The sequence below is a fragment of the Vicugna pacos genome, chromosome 2 (genome assembly GCF_048564905.1).
Source record: "Vicugna pacos chromosome 2, VicPac4, whole genome shotgun sequence".
In the NCBI taxonomy this organism is placed as follows: domain Eukaryota; kingdom Metazoa; phylum Chordata; class Mammalia; order Artiodactyla; family Camelidae; genus Vicugna; species Vicugna pacos.
Genome location: NC_132988.1, coordinates 1502628 through 1509058, shown reverse-complemented (window position 1 = coordinate 1509058; position 6431 = coordinate 1502628).

Genomic DNA, 6431 nt, shown 5'->3' with positions numbered 1-6431 from the left:
TTTTATCAGATTGAACAGGTTCCAGGGGGAATGACCAAGCCTGTCCCATCAGCCATCCTATGTGTCATGTCCTGGGACCCAGTGGATGCTCAGCATGTAAGTGAACTGACAGGAGTGAGTGAAGAGATGGGAGCATCTCATTATTGTGGTGGCTCTCTGTCCGATGCCTTGAGATTTGGGGAAGTGTTTACGAGTGCAGAGGGGAGAGGTCATGTCCTCTCTGCTTTTCCAGAGTGCCGTGGCCTTATCCATTCCCCCAGCCCCCTCTGGGCAGCCAAGCCCAAGAGCTGGGCCACCGGGGGTTGTGCTGATCAATAATCCACCTTCACCCCAAGTCTGGGTGGTAGGTACACCTGGTTGTAGAATCTGGAGTCAGGTCCTTGGAGGAATTCCTCACCAAACTATGTTTTGGACCTTTTATTTTTCTCTATAACCTCCAGCTGAAGAAGAAGGTTGTCTTAGACACATGAAAGTTGAGGACACCTACTGTCCCCTTGCAACCTAGTTGTGGCTGGGAGTCTGCTGTTTGTATAGCCGGTGGGCTCGTGCTGCTTTGGGCATCCCTGTGCCTGAATTCCTACAGTACACTCGGTGGTAAGGACGGGGGTGCCTGGCAGGGAGGGAAGCGGGTCAGGAGAGTGCACAGCTGGGGTGATGTTAACCTGGGGTGAGTGGGAGCCTGCTGATGCATGGCATCTTGGGGCAGGGAACTCTCCACACTCAGAGGGGTTCCCACTTCTGCAGGGGCCCTTTGATCAGGGTGCTGGGCTGTCAGGGGACCACAGGGGTCCCAGTGAGTATTAGGGTGCCTTCAGGCAATGGGAAGTGAGGGGTCCAGTGGCATTTGAATTAACTGTGCACCCAAACCCAGCCAACACCTCTTTCAGCCTGTTTCCTAATCTGCAAAACTGGAATGTTATTAAGCATCCCGCGGGGTCGTTGATGGGCTGGGACAGACTAGACAGTCAGGAGGTGGAATTCCTCTGTCCTCTGATTGTTTGGCTTCTTTCTGACAATTTGCTCTCACAAGCTCAGTCTCTCTGTCTCTCGCTCTTTCACTTCTAACTTTCTCTCATGCTCTGGTTTCATTTGATTTCCAACCACCGCCCCTCCCCTCCGCCAATCCCCAGATGAGTGAACTTGATTTCTCTGTGTCAGATCCAAATTCTCAGGAAAGATGCTCTGTCTCCCTCTGGATCTGTTGTCCAACCCATCAGTTGTGGCCAGAGGAGCGAGTCCCTCTGGGACCAGCAGAGGGTCTCTGCCCAGCCCCCAGCCACCACTGTGGGAGCACATAGCTCTCCGTGGAGGAGGTACTGGCTGTGACTTGGTGTCACTAAGTGTGAATTTATGTCTCCTCTTGCCCCACCTTCATCCTCCTAAACACAGATGCAAGTTAAACACTCCCGGGATTTGTGTCATGGAACACTCAGGGTGGGGGCTAAGGGGGCTGGAATCTCTGCTGCATTTAAGGGGCTACAGTGAATCCCCAACGAAAGCCTGCAAAGGGAACATCACCGGCCCCACCCGGCATTTAGGGCGCTGAGTCTGTGTGATGTTGAGCCAGGCTTCTGACCACAGCTCAGGGGTCTGGTCTGACAAGTTAGCCTTTGAAACCAACCAGCTTTGGATTCCTCAATCCCACCCTGAGGTTTTACCTGAACCACCAGCTTCTGTATCTCTGAAGACAGATGATGAGGACCCTTCACGTAAGCCGTTCACACAGCCCTGTGCAGGCCTTTGTGCTGCACTGTCTGCCCGGCGAGCTGACCGTGGCTGGTATTTTACTGATGTTAGATGTAGTCTGGTTTCCCGATGCACTGTTTCACTGAACAAGCAACAGAAGCCACTTCTCGCTGATAAAAGCAGAAAAGGGACTTAATGAAAAGATACTGGGAGGGTGTGTGGAGTGGCCAGGACCGGAGCCAACCCAGGAGCTGTAGGAGGTGTTAGGGAGCCCCAGGCACCAGGCCGGGCGGGGTGCTACCGGGCCACCTGCCTCCCCAGAATGGACTCCCCTCCACCTGACCCTCCACCTCACTCACTGCAGGTTCACATCCCGGCAGGGCCAGGTCACACTGAAGCCACCAGCACACACCTCAGTGGAGGAGCTGGCCCCGTCTCAGCTGAGGGCGTGCCCGCTGTGCAGAGATGCCCAGTTAGAGGAAGGCGGTTCTCCTACTGTTCCGAGTAAAGGTGCAAGTCAGTGCCCATCACTCAGGAGAGCCAGGCTGGACGGATCTCATTGTGGTGATCAGGCCGTGTGAGTTCACTTATTAATTTCTATGTTTGAAGGCCCTGGAGGGAGAAAAAGTGAAGGTTCTAGTACTTATTTTGTGTTTCCCACGTACCAGATGTGGTAAGCAAGCCAATTCAGACAAGGCCCAGAGCAACCACTTTAATAGACCACGGAGCAAGTCGTGCAGTCAGGCCTCTGTGGTCCCGAAACCCGTGTCCCCATCGGCTCCATAGTTACCAGTGGAAACTGGGGGGATTTGTGGGACTGTGTGCTCCTGTAGGGGCTGGGATGTGTGTGTTTAAATCCACATCTTCAGAAACTCGGCTAGAACCACAGCCACAGATTGCACGGAGGCAGAGGAAGGGAGGATTCCAGCCTCTGGTCCAGATTGTGAGGAGTTCAGAAGTTCTTCCTCCTGTCCTGAAAACAACACCAGAGCTGAGGGAGCTGAAAACCCACTGCTCTTCTTAGATCCCAGAAAACTGAGGGGAAAAGCTGCTCCCAACCCAGAGAGGCAGCCGGGAAGGCTTGGAGAGTCACAGCTCCCAAGGCAGAACCCGCTTTTGTAAGAACCCCGGGGTCAGGCAGATTTAACAGGTCCCTGAAGCCAGCGGGAGGCTCAGCTTGGGGAAATTACAGTGTGACAACTCCAGGGGGCCAGTCAGAGGGGCCCCATGCTCTTTTTCATGCATTTTACATCCAGAACCGTGTCCTGTTCTCAGAATGAAGGTCAGAGGATAACTCCTCATGCTTCCTGCCTGGAAAGGAGAAAATAACTCTATTGAAATACACCCAGAACATTCTGTTTCATTGGGGGAAGTTGTTTTTTGTCTGTTTTTTTAATGAGAAATTATTTTACCAGAGCCTAACCAGCCTGGGAGAAGGGAAATCCCTTTTGTCTCACCCAAATTTGGGTGGGGGGAAAGAGACACACTTGTGGAGGTCACAGCTCAGGGCACAGGCTCAATGAGAACTAATCACAGGACTACAGATGCCCTGGTCTGTCCCGCTCCCCCAACACCTTACCTCCATGACATTAGGGCTTCTGTGTAATAAGAGGAACAAAACTAAAGAAGTAAATGTCTCAGGAGTGTCTAGGGGAAACCCAAAGACAGTGGGGAGATGAAAACAAGGACACACAGGCTGTTTTAGCCTCTCACACCAATAGCTGTAGCAAACTACACACAGCCCAGCCCCAGTAGATAAACAGACAACCTCACAGAAGAAACTATTTATTTTGGTTCTCTTACCCAGTGCATTCCATGGTGCATCCTCGCCTAGAATTGAGTGGAAGCAAGTCCATCTCAGAAGGGACATAACTGAAGAGGGATGGCTTCCCAGACTCTGACAGGCAGAGAGAGCACCAGCCTGGGTGAGAGCATGATGAGGGGTGGGGGTAGGGGGTGGGCTTCCTTCTTCCCCAAATAAGGAACCTTCCTGAGGCCAGCACAGTAGGAGGGAGGGCCATGGGGTGGAAGCAGCCAGACTTCTCCCTGAGAACTGCTGGGATGCCTCCAAAGGACCATTCAGGTGCCCAAATTGGGCCCTCAGGGTGGGAGTCAGTCGGTTTGCCTCAGAGCCCAGGACTGAGGTGGGTGCACAAAAGGCCGGTCTTACTTGGACGGGTCCATTTCACTTCCTCAAGCCCTGTGTAATACATGAAGCGTGGACGGCCTGGTGAGCACAGCTCTGCCATCAGGACGGGTTTCAACTCCTCTCTTCCTGGAAAACAGCATCTCTGAGCCCATCCTGGATGACCTCAGAGATCACTCTAGTGGCCCAGGCTAGTGACCGGGAACATGTACCTTCCTGCAGCCAACCCCAGAGGTCCACTGATGCATCATATACTGGCAAAGATGTGAGTCCCTTTGCATTGGTCTAACAGCAGAGACTCTGCCAAAGGCCCAAGAGGTGGTGTGTGGGACATGCAGGGGTGCAGGAGAGTAGGCAGTGCAAAACTGTAAGTGGTGACAGGGGTTCAGGGGCTGTGGAGGGCGCAGGCAGTTCAGGGGATGCGGGGGTTCAGGGGTGCAGAAGTGCCGTGAGTGCAGAATTGCAGGAAGTGTAGGGATGCAGGGAGGTGCTCAGGTGCTTGGGTAGGATCAGAAGGCAAGTGCACATCCTGGCAGTCAGCCTGACCCTGGGAGGCTGGTGGAATGCTTTGGGGCGGCGGCGGCGGCGGCGGTGGCGGTTGGGAGGCTGCCCGGGCAAGCCGGTCGATTTCTTCTCTTCCCTGCAGCCTGGCCTGGGGTGTGGCTTGGCCGCTGGAGATTCGCCAGATGTTGGACTCCAGGGAAGCTTGCTCCTGGGAGGTGGGGCGGTTAGGTCAGGGGGCGGCGGCAGCGACAGGGGGGCGGAGCGGGGCTGCCCCTGGCGAACTGGTGGAATAGCTGCCTTGACCCGGCTGCCGGGCCTGGGAGAGGCCTGTGCTGCCCCAGGTCGCCGGACACGCCTGTCCCACTCAGCTTGCTGAGTGGGGAGTTGGGGCGGTGCCATTAAGGTGAGAGGCCCACGGGGGGAGGGGGGCTGCCGCGCGGAAGCCGCTCAATTCGCTCCGCTGTCTCCCGCGGCGGAGCCTGGGAGCGGCCTCCGCTGCCCTAGAGGCGGGACGCCAGTCTCCAGGTGAGCTTGCTCCTGGGAGGCGGGGCAACGGCAGCAGGGGGAGGGGATCCGTTCCAGGGAGCTGCTCCATTTCTTCTCTCTCTCGCGGCCTGGCCTTGAGGCGACCTCTGCCGCCGGAGATTTGCCTGAGATCCGACTCCAGGTGAGCTTGCTCCTGGGAGATGGGTGCGGTGAGGTCAGGGGGCTGGTAAGTTGGTGGCTGCGGGGATAGGGAGGCTGCCCCGGGGGAGCTTGTGGATTAGCTCCCATGTCTTTGCAGCGTGGCCTGCAGGAGGCCTCTGCTGCGCCAGGTACCGGGACACCCCTGTCCCACTTTGCCTGCTGGGGTCAGGAGGCAGGGAAGTCAGGGTGCAGGGGTGGCAGGAGTCGGGGGCCTGCAGCGGGGGAGCAGGCCCATTTGCTCCCATCTTCCCCGCGGCTTGTCCTGGGGGCGGTCTCTGTTGCCCTGGGTTACGGGACACGTGTATCCAAGTCAGCCTGACCCCGTGAGGCAGGCGTGGTACGTTGGGTGTGGTGGCAGCAGCGGCAGGTTTTCCCTTGGAGCTGGTCCATTTGCTCCCATTTCCCCCCATGGTTTGCCCTGGGGGCGGTCCCTGTTGTCCCAAGTTCGCCGGACGTCCATCTCCAGGTCAGCCTGCTCCTTAGAGGAGGCCACCGTGAGGTCAGGGGGCAAAAATGGTGGCTGCTGCGGGGGAATGGGGATGCCTTGCGGAGTGGGTGGATTGGCTCCCATCTCCCCTATGGCCTGGTGTGGGAGTGGCCTCTCCTGACCCAGATCACCAGACACACCTGTCACATTCAGCCTGCTGGGGGAGGGGCGCCCTGGGTGGTGCCTTTAAGGTGCGGGGTTGCATAGGCAGGGGTAGAGGACCTGCAGCGCGGAGCCTGTCAATTTGCTCTCCTCTTCCCCGCGGCCAATCCTGGGGGCGTCCTCTGCTGCCCAAGAAGCCGGATGCCCGTCTCCATGTCAGCTTGCTCCTGGGAGGCGGGCGCGATGCGGTCGAGGGGCAGAGGCAGCTGCGACGGCCGGCTGCCCCGCCTAATGGGGCCACTTCTTCTCCTCTCCCCTGACCTGGCCTGGGGACGGCCTCTCCCGCGCAAGATTCACCTGACACCCCACACCCGGTCTGGTTGCTCCTGGGAGGTGGGCGCGGTGAGATCAGGGGTTGGAGAGGAGAGGGGGCTGCCCCTGGTGAGCTGGAGGATAAGCTCCCATCTCTCTGGAGGCCTGACCTGGGGACGGCATCTTCTGCCCCTCGTTCCCAGGTCACCCTTCTCCGGGTCATATTGCCCCGGGTGTGTGGTAGGGTGCGGGGGCGGCGGGGTGTTGGCGGGGGTATGGGGCCTGCCGCTTGGGGGCTAGTGGTATAGCTCCCATCTCCCCCGCAGCTTGGCTGGGTGGCAGCCTCTTTTGCCCCTGGTCACAAAGCACAGTTTCCCTGACAGCTTAGCCACTGGAGGTGGGCAAGATGTGCTGAGGGGGCGGAGGCAGCTGCCAAGACAGCGACGGAGGGGGTTGTCCCTGGCCAGCTGGTCAATTTGTTCCAATCTCAAACTTTGCTGCCCAGTT